The sequence below is a fragment of the Lynx rufus genome, unplaced genomic scaffold (assembly GCF_022079265.1).
Source record: "Lynx rufus isolate CCGP_SWC_20201006 ecotype Redwood Valley unplaced genomic scaffold, mLynRuf1.p SCAF_2, whole genome shotgun sequence".
In the NCBI taxonomy this organism is placed as follows: Eukaryota; Metazoa; Chordata; class Mammalia; order Carnivora; family Felidae; genus Lynx; species Lynx rufus.
The window spans coordinates 199,426,968-199,443,348 of NW_025814834.1; positions in this window are offsets into that span (position 1 = coordinate 199,426,968).

Genomic DNA, 16,381 nt, shown 5'->3' on the forward strand with positions numbered 1-16,381 from the left:
CAGGCTGAGCCGAGGTGGGCTGGGGAGATTTGGGGCCTCTGGGGCTGAGCCTTAGGATTTTCCAAGAGGCACATACCCGGAAGGGGCTATGTGCCCAGAACTCACCCATTTTGGAGTGGGAGAGGGCTGCTTTCTGCTTCCAACAGTCCTGCTCAAGGCATCCCACGGCAGAAGGGAGAGTCCCAGGGTGGCTGGCGGGAGAAGCAGGTCAGGTCAACCCCCCAGAGACTGGACCACAGGCACCGTGGGTCCGAATGGGCTGAGTTAGGGCTCTGGGTTGCAAGTGACAGAAACACCACACCAACCAGCTTTAGCGCAAGAAGGGAGTTGATGGGACCCAGTGACGGAAGGCGCTGGCGGAGGGGCTGGGCTCCGCGAGGTCGTCAGGCCGCCGGCTCTCCGCACCCTTGACTCCGGTCTCCACCCCAGCGGCCTCATGTCCAGCCAGGCCCTGCTCTCAAGATGCCCCCACAGCCCAGACTCATACCTGGCCAGCTCTGAGTCCAGACTTCAAGCTCACATTGAGTCCTGTGCCCTCCCTCGAACCACCACCGCGGCCACGATTGAACAATCACCGTGGCCAGAACAATCTGAATGGGGGAGCCAGCTCTCACGGGACCATGCCGCTGGGCAGGGGCTGGGATCTTGGGGTCTTCCCGCCCCAAACTCCTGCCAAACTCCTCTCAATTCTCCCCACGTCCGCTTCAAGTCCCCACGCCACCCACGCTCTCCATGTAATCCCCACATCTTTCCCTGTTCTCAGTTTGATTAACAGAAGGTTATAAACAAGTCCCAGAAAGAAAGAAAACCAGGGTCTCCCCAAGGCACCCACAGTCTATTGGCAGATGGCAAGTTACTTTGTAACCGATATTTTTGTTGTGTTGATTTCTGTATAGATAAACAGGACCAACCTAATTAGGATTTTTTTTTTTTCATTCCTGTCTTTCCCCAGGTCTTGGATTACAATGGGAGTCCCTTGGCCCCACAGTGAATTGGTTACCAGATTTCAATAAGGGGTTTGTCTTTGCAATTACAGTTCATTAACGGATTTACAAGGGAGGGAAGACGGCACAGTCCGCTAAGGGGATTGTTTTACATTTCTTCTCTTTTAATTACATGATTTTCTCCTGGATCAATGCTCTGTGAAAAATGATGGTGGTGGTGGTGGTGGGGGGGAGTCCCAGCACCCCATCTGTTCCAGCTGCAAATGCAATTAGTATGAGAGGAGATAGGAGCTGCCCGGAGGCTGCCTGCTGCCTGGGTGTGGGCCCCCCTCCTCTGGAGCTGGGCGGCTGGGTCATGGTCACGGGAGCTCCGTTCGCAGGACGGTTTGTTGATGTGGGAGGGGCCATCTCTGCTCCTGAGGTCAGAATCAGATGTAGGTCCCCCACTGAGTTACCTTTTTTCCATCGTCCACTAGGTGCGAGCTGTTATACACACAATTTTGAATTCAAACTTCCCAGTGATCTCTTGAATAAATTTGTTTTACAGACGGAGAAACCAAGGCTGCCAGAGGTAAAGTGCCACACAGCCAGTAAGCAGCAGGGCTGGGGTTTGAACCCTGGAATCTCTGGCTCCAAAGGCAGGACTCTTTCCGAGGTTCAAACTCACTATGATGAGAGGGGGTTCTAGCCCTTTCTGTACTGGTTGGGACCGTGGCAGGTTAACTGGCTTCCCTGCCTTGTTCTTTAGTCCATTCTGCACACAGACACCGGAGTGATGGTCCTGCAGTGCACATCTGATCAGGTCACACGCCTGCTCAAGAACCTTCTCTTGCTCCCTATTGTCCCCAAGATGAATTTCAAACTTAGTTGGACACACTAGAACCTAGATGGTTGGGCTGTTGCCAAGGCCCGTTGGAATCCAAATTTCCTGCTATCTTCACCCTCCCTTTGCTGCTGCTACCTGGGTGATCCAGTTTCTCCATCTGTGAAATGGACCGCCCCCCCCCCTCCCCCGCACTGGGTAAGCTGATCTCAAGAACCGCCTTGGATCTTAGAGTTGAGGGATCTTAGTGGCCTGGGGCTGCTATGGAGGAATCTGGCCACAGGATGGCAGCATGAGCCCAGGAATGGGATGGCCGGCCTGGTGGCGGGGGCGGGGATGGGGTTCGGCAGCAGTCACAGCGAGCTGGGCTAGTTCCTGTCACTTGTGGCACTCAGGAGCCCACGATCAACCCCTCTAAACCGCCCCACCTCCACTCACAGAGACACCCCCAAGGAAGCAGCAACCTGTCCCCCAGGGCCGAGCATGGGTAGGGGGGTTTCTTGGAGACGGTGGTTCTCTCCCCACTGCAGCCGGCCGTGCTCAGCTATCTCTTGCCCTGAGATGCCCTGTGAAGGGCCTGGGCTGGATGCATCTCTCCCGGGGCCCGTCCGGGGCTCTCCTGGGCGAGGGGTGGCCGCTCAGACCCGAATGTGGGGGACGGGGTGGGGGACTAGGTAGGAGCACCCCAGGGCCATCTTCCTGCTCCCCTCCTCTCTCTTGTTCCTACGGGCAATGGCCAAGCCTTTTGTCCCTAAGTCAGGGTATCAGAGTCTTTAAGCAAAGATAACTGCAGCCTGAGTGGGGGAGAGGGTATTAGAGACCCCGAAGCAGACATGACTGAGGGGCCCTAAAAAGGCTTCTCGGGCACCCTGGATAGAACATGAGGTCCACAGTCAAAAGGGCTGGGGGAGAGTCCCGGGACCCTCCCTGACGTGCTGTGTGACTTGGGGCACCTGACTGCCCCTCTGGGTCTCTGTTTGCTCACCTAGGAAATGGGGACAACGTTTCCCACCTCTCTGGGGTGTGCAGCCTGAAACGAGGCACCTGGGGCAGGATGAGTTGTCGTCGGGGCTCAGGACGGAACCCCGTCTTTGCCGGGGTTTGGGCCCAGGTGACCCCCCGGCCACAGGTCTCCCATCAGGGCTTCGAGGAGGAGACAGCACCTCCTCCAGATCAAGAGCCGTCCTCTCCTCCCTTGTGGCAAACCTCCCAACGGGTCAGAACATGTCTTCTGCCGTGGCCCCCTCAGGTCCTCAGGGCTTGAAGTGGCTCCTTCCTGTCTGTCCCCTCCTGCAAAGTGCGAGTGTCTGTCCTACTTGGTGGCGGTGACGGTGACAGGGAGCATGGGGTCTGCAGGGGGACAGCCTGTGCCCAGACCCGGGTGTGAGCAGCAGCTCCACACCCGGGCCTGTGTGACCTTGGCGAGTCCTTAAGTCCAGGAGCCCCTGCATTGCCGGCCACTCAGACCAGGCCGCACGCTTACTTGGTCCACGTGAGGGGCCCCTGCGCTCCAGCCACCGAGCAGCTACGACAGCGCCGTCCTTTCTCAGACGCCCGTCTGAGAAGGTGACTGTGCTCAATTAAGCCCTGGGATTCGAGCTCACCTCTGCTTTCCGGGGCCTTGGGAAATAGACACACTGAATGAGTATGTGACATCTGGGCCACACAACACATATCTGCCCCCTCTGTGTCCCATAGCCTTTCAGTGGTGATAATAATAATTTATCGATAGTGATTTATAGCACCTTACTGTATAGATAGTATATTATACATACTTCCAAATAACACGTGTATATTATATATAAATAAAAATATATGTATATATAATATATAAATAAAATATGTAAATAATATAACCATGTAAATAATAAATATAAACATAAACACTATATTATAGATAATAAAATATAGTATATTATATACCTATAAATAGTAACTGATAAAAATAAATCCATGGATAGCTAACATCTGTCAGTGCTTACTATGAGCTAAGTAAGCATTGTCGAAATAGCACCAATCTCATTAATTCCTTATAGCTACTTCGGATGGCAGGACTACCCCCATTCTACAGGTTGGGTAAAGCGAGGCTCAGAGAGCAGAAGGGACTTTGCAGAGGCATGTAGAGGCTCTGGGTCTTGCACCCAGGCCCGTCTGTGCCACATGGCCCCCCGAGTCTTCCTTCCTCCAGGGGAGACCCCTTTGGTGTCTTAAGTGCTCTTTGAGGTCCATAGCGTTGGCGTCCGGCCTTGCTGGTTCTGCCTCTTGGACCCCCTCCAGCTTGGCCACGCCCCCTATGGTGAGGGCCAGCCTCCACTTGCACCTGGGGCCTCCCTGCTTCCTGCCCCGCTCAGGCCACGGTTGGCACGCATTGCTGTTCGGGCACGTGGCCACAACTTGGGAAGAAACTTCCCTCCTTCTCGGTATCAGATTTTCCCTTGCAGTTTCCTGCCTTCATTCCTGGCAGGAGCCCTTGGCCGCTGGACAGCAAGCACCGCCCAGCCTCTCTCCTGTGGGCGGGGCAGAGCCAGGAATTCTGTCCCGAGCCTGGGGCTTCCTCCAGGAGCCAGGACTGGTGGGGAGCGCGTGTGGTGAGCACCCCCAGGTGCATCCCATTCTCAGGGGCCACTGGGGCCTTTGCAGCCTTTTGATCCCTTCCTCATGGGGCCCTGGTCAGCCGAGCCCCCTCCAGCCGCCACGGGGCTCCCTTTGCCGAGGCCCAGGCCGGGGCAGCAGGCAGGGGCGGGGCCTCCCGGGCAGAAGGAGAAACTATTCGGCGGTCCTGGGCGGGGCTGGGGGGGGCCACGCCCTCTCTACCCGCCCAGATCCACCTCCTCCCCGTCCCTCCCGGCCTCTCAGGCAACAGCCCTGGTGCCTCCCAGGGAGGGGCATCTGCTCCGGGTGAGTCAGAGACAGGACGACCAGGACGAGCGGTGCCCGGAAGAACGTTTTATATTTACCAGTCGTGTGTTTATTTTAATGAGTATCAGGGAAAAAACCCCACAAGCAATTAATGCACGAAACCCTTGATTTCATGGATATTATTGCTCAGGGTGAGGCAAATTGGAAAAAGGAGCTTATTTTGAGCCGATTTGCAAGGAACCTTGAGTCCATACGGTGCAGGTAGAGGGTGAAGGTGGTAAAAAGCCCAGAGAGGCCGGAGAAACAACCGGAGCTTGGGAGACACTGGAGGCCCCTGCGCCGGGTGTGAGATCCCTGGGGGGCGGGGGGGGGGGGGTTGGCCCCGCCTGTGGCTGAGGGATCGTGGACAGGCAACTGCTCCCCTGTGTATCCCACTCGCCTCCTCTGTCACGCGGGATGCGTGTAAATGACGTGAGAAAGGTGGAGTGCTGGCCCGGAGCCTGCCGTGGGGTCAGCGCCCTGCTATGGCGGCGGCCACGGGTGTTTTTATTATAGTTAGCATTAGTAGCCCTGTTATCACCAGGAGCTCATTCTAGGTGTGGGACCGATGGCTTTCGTCAGGGAAGAGGGCTTGTCACCCAATGAACACAGCCCCCCCTGCCCCACATGCCCCCTACAAGCAGCTCCACCAGGGGCGCCCTCCTCAGGCAGGTCTGAGTGTGTGTCCAGCTGGGCCACCCGCTGGGCGGTAACATGGACTCTTGGAGCCACCACATCCTTGGTTGTGGACTGAGACCAAGAGAACTACCTCACAGGGGTGTGGCTGTGAGGAGCAACAAGGAAAGACAGGTCAAGTCCGCAGAACAATAGGGCTTCATCCTGTGCGTGTTTGTCCTCCAGTGGGGTGAAGATCTGCCGGTTGGGCAGAACGAGTTCTGTGAAATCTGGGTGGGGGAGTGTGGTCTAGCTGAGTGCTAGATGTGTTATCCCGGATATGCTTATCTGTCTACCCATCCATCATCCTTCTGTCTGTCTGTCTATTCATCATCCATCCATCATCCATCCATCCACCCATCTACCGATCCATCCATGCATCCATCCATCCACCCATCATCCATCTATCCACCTATCCATCTATCCACCCATCGTCCATCCATCATCTATCAATCTCTCCATCCATCCATGCATCCATTCATCCACTCATCATCCATCCATCTATCCACCCATCGTCCATCTCTCCATCCATCCATGCATCCATCCATCCACCCATCGTCCATCCATCTATCCACCCATCATCCATCTATCCATCCATCCATGCATCCATCCATCCACCCATCCATGCATGCAGTAAATGGTGGCAGGGGCAGTGGAGCCATGCTGGGGAGTTACGATGCATCTTGACTGTGACAGTTGCTGTGCAGGGTGTGAGCAGGGGAAGAACACAAGCAAATTTGGGTTTGAAGGTCCCTCTGGACATGGCGTAGGTTTGGACAGGGCTGAAGGGGGAAAGAGGCCAGTCAGGAGGTAGTAGCTGCAATGCAGGCTGGAGGTTCGAAGGTCAGAGTGGCCTTGACAAGGGCAGTGCCATGGGGAATGCGTGGGGACTATGGCAGGCTCAAGAGTGGGTGTGGGGAGGCAATAAGCTTACACGGCTGATTTTGGAAGTTCACACAACCGTGAGGGGAAAGAGAGGGTGACAGCTAGTGGGAACATCAGGTTCAGGTGTGCATGTTTGTTGTAAGGTGAGAGAGACCTGAATAGATAGATAAACTGAAAAAGAGATGAAAACTGATCCTCCTCTTCCCCTGGGTTGATTGGGGGTGGGAGGGGCTGGTCAGAGCCAGTCTGGGCCCCAGACAGCAGGAGGGGACCCAGTCTCCATCTTCAGGAGGAGAAAGGGGAGGAGGAGGGCCTTGTGAAGGCCGGAACATTTGGGTATTTGGTGTCAGGGATTTAGGGGGTTCCTATTTTGAGACTTGGATTTTCTTTAGGTAGAGGAAGTGAGATCACCTGCTGAGAAGGACAGGAGAATGGGAGGGGAACATGAGGAGGGCTAGGGGCTGAAACAGTCCCCTTGTTGATGAGGCCCTTGGGGACAGATGGGGGCTGGGGCATGACTCCAGGATCCCCTTGGCTTTGTGAGGATGAGATGAGGTATACATTGGGGTGCTGGGTCACAGTCTGGGCTCTGGACTGGACTGAACATGGGCCATTGTCTAGGCTGGCCCCCACCTGATATTTGAACCTGAGCTATCCAGCCTGCTGTGTCCCTGTGTGTCAGGAAACCTGCTGTGGGGAGGGCCCAGGACATGCATCCTAGCTGGTCCCCTGATGCCTGTCCAGCTCAGTGCTGCTGGAGGGTGCTTTCTAACATGTGAACTCTATTCTGTCATGCCCCAGTTCAAGAACCTTCAGTGGCTTCTAACTGCTTGTAGGATCAAGTTCAGCTCTCTTAGCTTGAAATTCAAGGCTCCTCAGAGTCTGGCCCTGCTTCCTTTCTGGCTCTGTCTTCTCCCTGCTTCCTCTTGAGACACCCACCTGTGTTCTGTACCTGAGGTCCAGTCATGCTGAGCTCTTCCTCAAGCAAGCCAGGCTCTTCTGTCCCTCCTTTCTTTGGCACATGCTGTACCCCTGCCCTGAGTGCCCTTCCTGCTGTGCTGAGACTGGTGATCACTTAGGCACCCTCTCCTTTTGTCCTCCCTGACTCCCTAGGGAGAGTCTGCTTCCTCCCTAGTGTTTCCTTGGGACTCCCAGCAGGCCTCTGTTCCAGCCCCAGTCAATGGTCATCTGCCTGCAGCCACTCTCAGTGGGCTAGAAGGTCTGTCAGACATCGGTGACAGTGTCTCTCTCTAGTCCCCGACAAAGAGGTTCTAGGTTCCTGCTATGAATCAGCAAGAGGATGATTGGGTGGATGGATGGATGGATGGATGGTGGATGGATGGATCGATGATGGGGGGGTGGATAGATGGATGGATAGATGGGGTGGATGGATGGATGGGTGGATGGGTGAATGGGTGGATGGATGATGGATGGAATGATGGATGGGGGTGGATAGGTGGATGGGTGAATGAGTGGATGGGTGGATGGATGATGGATGGAATGATGGATGGGGGTGGATAGATGGATGGATAGATGGGGTGGTGGATGGATGGGTGGATGGGTGGATAGATGGATGGGTGAATAGGTGAATGGGTGGATGGATGATGGATGGGGGTGGATAGATGGATGGATAGATGGGGTGGATGGATGGATGGGTGGATGGGTGAATGGGTGGATGGATGATGGATGGAATGATGGATGGGGGTGGATAGGTGGATGGGTGAATGGGTGAATGGGTGGATGGATGATGGATGGAACAATGGATGGGTGGATAGATGGATGGATAGATGGGGTGGTGGATGGATGGGTGGATGGGTGGATAGATGGATGGGTGAATAGGTGAATGGGTGGATGGATGATGGATGGGGGTGGATAGATGGATGGATAGATGGGGTGGGTGGATGGATGGGTGGATGGGTGGATAGATGGATGGGTGAATGGGTGAATGGGTGGATGGATGATGGATGGAACGATGGATGGGGTTGGATAGATGGATGGATAGATGGGGTGGTGGATGGATGGGTGGGTGGGTGGAAAGATGGATGGGTGAATGGGTGAATGGGTGGATGCATGATGGATGGATGGATGATGGATGGAATGATGGATGGGGGTGGATAGATGGATGGATAGATGCGGTGTGTGGATGGATGGGTGGATGGGTGGAAAGATGGATGGGTGGATGGGTGGATGGGTAGATGGGTGGATGGATGCACGGAGTCAGGAACTGTATCTTCAGAGAAGGAAGGAGCCTGCAGAGAGCTCAAACTCTGCCTCACCTCACATTTATCGACGACCCACTCTGTGCCAGGCACACAGGCTTCATTCTAATCTTCACACATTCTAAACCCCCCCAGATAGGGACATCCCTCTCCTTTTACAGATAAGGAAGCTGGAGCCCAGAGAGGCCCGAGGCATGCATCCAAGAGGTGAGAGGGCGGTGGCTGGAGCATCGGTTTCTCTGCTGCCAGCGTGGGGCCCTTCCTGGAGCTTATACCCACTGCCCTGAGCCCTGTGCTCCGTGCCTGATGGAGCCCATGGGAACTCTTGGCTATTTCACGTCTATGTTGCTTGGACACAAGGAGAATCATGGGCGTTGGAGCCACACAGGCCTGAGTGGGGATCCTGGCCCTGTCACTGAGAAGCAGGTGACGTGGGTGTGCCAATCACCTCAGATAAAAATTGACAGAAGTTTCCAGGGCTGTTGCAAGGATTACATGAGATAAAGTATGTGAAGTACTCACCAGGGCCCCCCCTCCAAACACAACCTGCCCCCCCCATTCTCTTCCAGGCCAGCCCCCCAATCAGGTCATCGGCCCCAGTGTCTCTCCCCTCGGCTCTGCCCCGGCTGTCTGTGCGGTTACTATAGCAGCCACCTCGGCCCCTGGGCACGAAGTGGAAAACAGGCTGGAGCGGTGATGAGGTTCTGGGCTGGCTCCCGATGGCTGTGGCTTCACGAGCATCTCCCCACATGGAGGCAGCCTGGTGTCCGGTCCTTGAGCCAAAGGCCTGTTCTGTCTTAGCCCAGGTGGGTGCAGGTGTCCCTTCTGTTCACATCCGGCCGGAGGAGGCCAGGTAGCGGCGGCCAGAGATGCTCACTGGACCCCCAGTTCACAGCAAGCAGGTTGCTGGTGCCCTGGCCGCCTGGCCGCCAGCGACTGCCCCTCCTCTCGTGTGTGGGACTCTGTCTCCCAGGGCTGCAGGGGATTTAACTCCCATCAGCCCTGTTCCTCTCTTTCCCATGGCCAAGTCTGCCAGGCTCTGGGCTCCGGGTTCCCTCTGCTGCAGGTGCCCGGGGACCCCAGGTCTGCTGGGCGGGGAGGGGCCGCTGGGCCGTCCCAGGACTGTGATCCGGCCTCCTCCAGAATTCCAGCCTGCCTGCCTCATCTCCATTTCTGCCCTCCCCAGATCCCATTCCTTTCCTAAGAAACCCAACTGAACGCGCAGGATGGCTGTTGCTCAGAGCCTACCGGGAGCGCCCCTGAAGAACAGTGAACAGAGAGAGACCTCCACGGCGGAGCAGGGCGAGTGCATCAGGAAAAACCAACAGAACTGAAATGCAACACTCCTCCCTTCTTGCTTCCTAAGCTGCTGAGTTTGAGTGAGCCACACCAGAAAAATTCCAGTTGGCCTCCAAAGACTCTGTCCCTGCTATTGTCATAATTCATTCTAAAGGAAAACATTTCTGAAGTGTTCAGCTGGGACCACGTCTGCTCAGGTTGTTCTTTTCCTTTTTAAAAAATTTTTTTTAAATGTTAATTTATTTTTTGAGAGAGAGAGAGAGAGAAACACAGAATCTGAAGCTGGCTCAAGGATCTGAGTTGTCAGCACAGAGCCCGACACAGGGCTTGAACTCACAGACCGTGAGATCGTGACCTGAGCTGAAGTCGGACGCTTAACCGACTGAGCCACCCAGGTGCCCCTGCCCAGGGTTTTTCTAATGGTTTTTGTGACTTGAGGCTTCAAGTCTTACGAGCGAGTGCAGGAGTCCCAATGGTGACCTTACCTGGGTTATGACAGGTGACAAGCCCCACTGAGAAGGTGCGTATGGCAGGACAGAAGGGGTACAGCCCACACCTGCCTCCCTGGGTCGGGGGGCTGGGGACAGGCACGGAGAGAGAAACCGGAGGGCGTCCCAGCCCTGTTCTCCAAGCTGGGGAGTGGTCCCCAGGGGAAGCGTGTGTGGGACAGTCCAAACAAGCAGTTTCAGACTAGTGTCAGGGACCAAGAGAGGGGTCCTTCTCTGCTGGCAGGTTAACCAGGCTCTGGTGGGGGTGGGGAGGACGTAGGGGTGGGAGCTTCTAGACGTTTCATTCAGCACTGAGGGCTCTGGCTCCTGGAAGGGAGAGGCTGGGAGAGAGGGAGAATGCAGTGGAAACTCCCAGGGATACCACTTCTTAGTGCCAAGAGGCCCCTGGAGATAAACCATGGAAAAACCTCCTTCTAGAGATACTGAAATGTGAGAAGCCCATCCCTTTCCTCATACAGCAGGGGCATTTGTGAATGTCAGTACCATTCATAGCATCTGAGACGCACAGAATCTTGGAATTAGAACATCTTTCACAGACTCAAAGACGCGTTTTATAGAATATTTGAATTGCAGGATCTGAGCATTTTGTCTTTATACTGAATCCCAGAATTACAGGATCACAGATGCAATCACGGTCTCATAGGCCTGCAGAATCTTAGGATTTAGGAATGTCTACAAAAGACTTGGAACACCATCGAAGCAGTCAGAGAAGCTGGGAATTGAAATGGAAATCTTGGACTCAGGATATGAGCAGAGGAAATGACCTTAGTCCGACTGCCTCCTGTAATATAGGAAGCCCTCTCCGCTGTCCTGTAATAACTTGAATACTTCCAGGCACGGGGAGCTCATCAGCTGACAGGGGAACCTGCCTCACTCTTGAACAGACTTGGCTGCTGATGCTGAGCCTAAATCTGTCGTCATGTGACCCACCCACCCCTCTCTCCCTGGCCCAACTCCCTGCCTCCCACATCCATCTCAAAATGCTGAATGGGTAGAAAAAGTAACACAGACACCGGGACAGAAACCGCACTGTCTCCTGGCTAAAAAAACAATGGCTTTTGAGGGCTGTGGTGCTGTGGGAGGCATGGACCGTGACGCCTCTTGGCAATGACACCGACTCCTCCCTTTGGGGCCCTGCCCAGGTGACGGTGTCACGCTACCCCTCCGGCACTGCAGGGGCAGAGAGCCGAGCACGCCTGAAAACCACTGGAAACCATCATGGAAACGGCATGATCTGCTCGCAGCCCAATCCCAGCCAAGGACAACAAGAAAGATCCGATGGTGAAACCAAGCGCCATTGCACCTGGGAGCTGGATTTCATTAGGTTGTTTTCAACGTCAGCTGGGGGTGGGGAGGGGTGCAACGGGGAGAGGCAGTTCTGATGAGCCTTGGCCATGGTGCTACCCAAGCAGAGCGGGAAGGGTAGGTCCTATGGGCAGACTACCGGGCTGAAGTCCCAGCTCGGCCTCATGCTAGCTGTGTGACCTCAGGCGGGTTGCTAACCTTTCTGTGCTTCAGTTTTCTCTCCTCCGAGGAAAGGAGCGTGGGATGCAGCCAGTGTGAGCTCTAGCCTCGTTCCATCTGGTAGGCTTGCCTCCTTCCGGGAGTAGTCCACACTGTCATTTGCTCAGTGCATCGTCCGTTCTCCTCATTCATTCATTCATTCACTCACATCAGTTCACTTGTCCCTCCATTCCTCTGTGCATTAATTCACTTGTGCTTCCCCGGCGTGCTCATCCCTGCCCTCCAGCCTTTCTCCAGCTTGGAGGCAGATGGTTGGGGTCCTAGAAGCGACTCTAGCCTTGGGGCTGGCAGCAAAACCGGGGATCACTTCCCCGTCACTTAACGGTGCTGGGCATTTAAGGATCCAGGACATGGCTTCACTTGGGTAGCATGGCCCCGGATCCCCGCCCCGTCTCCTCCTCCACCCTAGTCACTCGGGGACAGAGTGACCTATTAATGGATGAACCCTGGAGTGTTCGGGGAGGGATGTTGCCTTTAAGGGGTGTCTGTGTGACCTGGGCCAGACCAGCTGTCCTCGATCTTCCCGGGCAAGCCCTTTAACCGATGATGAGAGGTGGCTGAACACCCATGAACTTTGTGGTGGGACAAAGTTCTGCGGCCGTGAGTGTGCAGAGAACAGAGGCCCGCCATCCATCCTGTTACTCACTGTCCCCTTTTTCATGAGGCGTATTAAATTATGGCATAAGAACACAAAATAGCAGCCTCTTTATTCCAGAAAATTAAAGAGTCTTTTTCCCTCGAGTGTCTCCCTTCTGACCCGGGGGGCAGGGTGGGGGGGCTGACGATGGGGACCGGGGCAAGTTCAGGGTCGGCTCTGCTGACGCAGGGCGTGATGCGATGGATCATGTCCAGAATGCATTCTGTGTGTCACAGCGGTTTAAGAACATTCCGCGGCGAAATGCCCACTGGTTGGTCGCACTAATTAATTGATTATTGCCTATCCTGGAGGCCTCTGGAGCCATGGTATGCAAATATATGCAAAGGACCAGAGGAATGTCTTGAACCCAAAGGCGATCGGCTCACCTTTGCCATTATAATCCCCTCACGTTCCCCGGGAGCAGTGGAGGGAGGACGACAGCCGGCAGCTGGGGCCTTGGAGCCGGCGTGCTGGGTTCAAATCCCGGTCCCACCTCTTCCTGCTGTGTGCGATCTTGGGCAGGTGTCCTCAGTGTCAGGAGTGCCTAAATCACACGTTTCTGACGCAGTGGGGAGAAAAGTGCCCCGCTCGGCTTCGTGGCCCCAGAAGAGCACGTGCTCCCGGGGAGGACAGTGCCGTGATCCCCCTAATGGATGGTACCTGCTCCTTAATCCGGTCCTCACCTCCGCTTCCTGTCCCCCCCTTCTGTGTTTTACGCGCGACCTTTGCCAAACGCGGCCATTTCTCTTCGGGTGCGGGTGAATTAGGAAAAAAGATGGGAATTTAAACATCCTGAAAGATTCATTCTGTGTAATAATGGAGCGACCCCACAGAAAGAGCACAAATTATGCTGGGAGCAGGGGGGCAGGGGTGGCTGGAGGCCGGGCTGGGGCCTCGGAGGGAGGGGTGAGGCTGCTTGCTGGACAGAGGATTCACTCAAAAGCTCTGATTGGATGCAGCTTACGGTTTGCCCGCCTTTGCGGGGAAGGGGCCTGACATTTGCTGAGCACCTACTGTGTGCGGGGCCGTGCACATGCTGGACTCCATCATCCCTCTCTCTGTCCCCCAGGTGCGGAGTTTGGGGCCCCGAGGGATGAACTGCCTTGTCCCAGGTCACTCGACTCATTGGTGGCAAGTGTGAGCCCAGGCCTGGCTGACCCGAGTCCCTGCTCTTTCCCTGACCCTGTGCAGGAGGGACACGGGGATCTGTGCTTCAGGGGAGCTGGGACTCTAGGCATCAGTGGTGGCACTTGTCGCTGATCCGAATGGGACTGAGTTAGGAGGGTCAAGTTTTAATTTGGCTGAGCAATTTCTTGTGAATCGCAGGCCCAGGCATTTGGGGAAGGCCAAAGGTGGATATGTTGGGGCCGTGTCACAAGCCGCCTATCGCACAGATATTTATTGACATAACATGAAAGGTAGGGGTTTCCTGTGGCCTCAGGCAAGTTACATCACCTCTCTGAGCCTCAGTTCCCTCATCTGCACAGTAGAGGTGACAACGGTCTCTGCGTCGCAGGGCGGTGGTGAGGACTAAGTGAGGTGGCCCACGGAATGGGTGAGGACAGAGCCTGGCACGTGTTACGGGCTCAGAACATGTTCTCTACCAGCTGCTCTGGGGCAGAGCTGAGAGTGATTAGTTCTGTCTGGAAAAAAGCCTTCAAAGAGACGAATTGTGGGTTTTGAAGGACGAGTAGAGGGGAGGGCAGGAGGGAGGGGACACCGCAGGAACAAAGCCCTGGCAGGGTGGGGGTGGGTGAGGGCATTGGGAGCCCAGTGAAGACCCGCTTTGCCTGGAGTTTCCAGGGAGCAGGGACGGGAGAGATGGTGGGTGGTAAAGCTGCTGAGCAGGGAGTCATGATGGCTTGAGGCAGCCGTCAGCGGGAGCCACAGCAGGTTCTGGAGCAGTGATGCCTGTGATGTGGAGGACAGCCTTTCTGCTGATGTTGCATGGGGGAGGTGTACCTGCTGCTCGCCCCCAGGCCCCAGGGCAGACAAGCTGGGTGAGGACCCCCCTCTGGCTCCCACACCGCCTGTGCTTCCCCATCAGATCTCACCGTGTGGTCACCGTCTGTCCCCCACGGGACGGGGGGCCTGGGGGGCCGCGACGGTGGTGTCTCGGTCCCCGCGGGCGGCGCAGGGCCTGCCTCCGTCAGCTCGTGGAGAGCTGGCTCTGCGCCCGGCTCGCTAGCCGTGGGGCTTGGACGTCTCCTGACCACTCGGAGCCTCGGTGTCCTCATCTGTGAAAGGGGATGACAATCCTCGTCTCCCAGGATCGCTGTGGTACAAAATGGGACACGTGCAGAGAGCACCGGGCACAGTGGCGGACACCCGCCTCCCCCTGCCTCCCTGCCTCCCCCTGCCTCCCCGCCTCCCTTCTTTCCAGCCTCTGCAGGGCTCCCGCCTCCCGCTTCTCCCCACCTTCAGAGCGAATGAGCGAAAAACGTCCTCAGGACTCCCATTTCCTGATGCCGCGTGCTTAACGAGCGGTCCCGTGGGCTAGAAGTTACCAGCAGTCCCCAGCCCTGGCAGAGCGGGGAGCACACGACACCTGGTGCCTCCGGATGGCGAGCCTCTTTCTCTGCTCCCCCAGGCTTTTCGTCTCCCAGAGTCTGAGTCGGTTTTACCGTATTTTATATTTGGGACTCCGGGAGCGAATGCCTCTGCTTTATGGAGTCACAGACGAGGGAAGTGAGGGCCGGGAGGGGGGAGGGTCACAGTTGCTTTAGAGGGGCGACTCTGGACACATCCTCAACCTCCCTAAGCCCCAGGTGCTTCAGCGGAGATGCCCAAACTTGACATTGGGGGGTGGGCAAGTTCCGAAGCGCAGCACGTGGGAGATGTCCCACACAGAGCCCGTGCCCAGTAGGCGCTCGGGGACCGCTAGCTCGTGAGTCAGGTCTCTCCTCGCCTCTCCTCTACTGGGGAAGTGTCTTGGGGGTGCCTCCAGGTGCCCCTGTGTGTCGTGCCTCGGTTGGGGGGGTTGTGCCAGTGTCTGGGCCAAGGATGTGCTGGCAGTGAGGCTCGGAGATTAGAGGCCTGGTTTTAGTCCCTGTGTCTTCACAGCCTGGAGGCTCATGTCCCCGCCACCCCTTGAAATTCCCAGGGACTGGAAGCACCGTGTCCCGCTGCGGGCTTCTGATTCCAGTCCTGGAGGATGCCCGGTGGCCTCTCACTACAGTGGGAGCCCTGCCGTCTCATCAGATGGGGGAGACACACAAAGAAATCACAACGTAGTCAAAAAGGACCTGTGTGGAGGAAGCTACGTACTTCAGAAGCAGAAGAGAGGAGAAGGTCTACTCTTCAGCGGTAGAGACAAGGCAGGGAGGCTTTCCAGAAGAGGCGACTCGAATCTGGGCTTTGCTGGATGGATAGGAGTTTGCCGGGTGGACAAGGTGGAACGAGCCATCTTGGGAGGAGCGGAATGTACGGTGGGAAGAGAAACCTGGTAAGTTCCAGGGTAGCAGGCCAGCCAGGGGAGAGGGGAGGCCAGGTCGAGATGGGTCTCGAGTACGAGGCTAAGGGGTGTCTGCTTACCCCCACGCTTGGGCCTGTTTCTGTTCCTGCCTGTCCCCTTCAGATTGAAGCCAGCAGTGGGCTGTCTGCCCAGCCAGATCGCACCCTATCCCCTTGGACCCTCTTTTCCAGATGTTCTCTGGCCACGAGCTCTGTTGCTTATGGGTCAGTCCCGAGCCGGTGGTATCGGCAGAGGCTCCCGGCTCCGGAGGGCTGCGGTAGGGGGCCGATGAGCCGCGTCGAGAGCCTGGGGTCTGGAGCCGTGAAGACCCGGGTTCAAGTCCTAGCTCCGTCACCGACTCGCTTCTCTGAGCCTCCCCTGTGACTTGGGGTCGTAATGCTGCTCCCGGGAGTTGTCAGGAGGAGGCGAAGGTGACAAGATAATAATGGCAGCTGCCTCGCCAAGCGCTTGCTAGGTGCCCACAGCCCTGCTCACACAGCAAGCTCACCTCCTC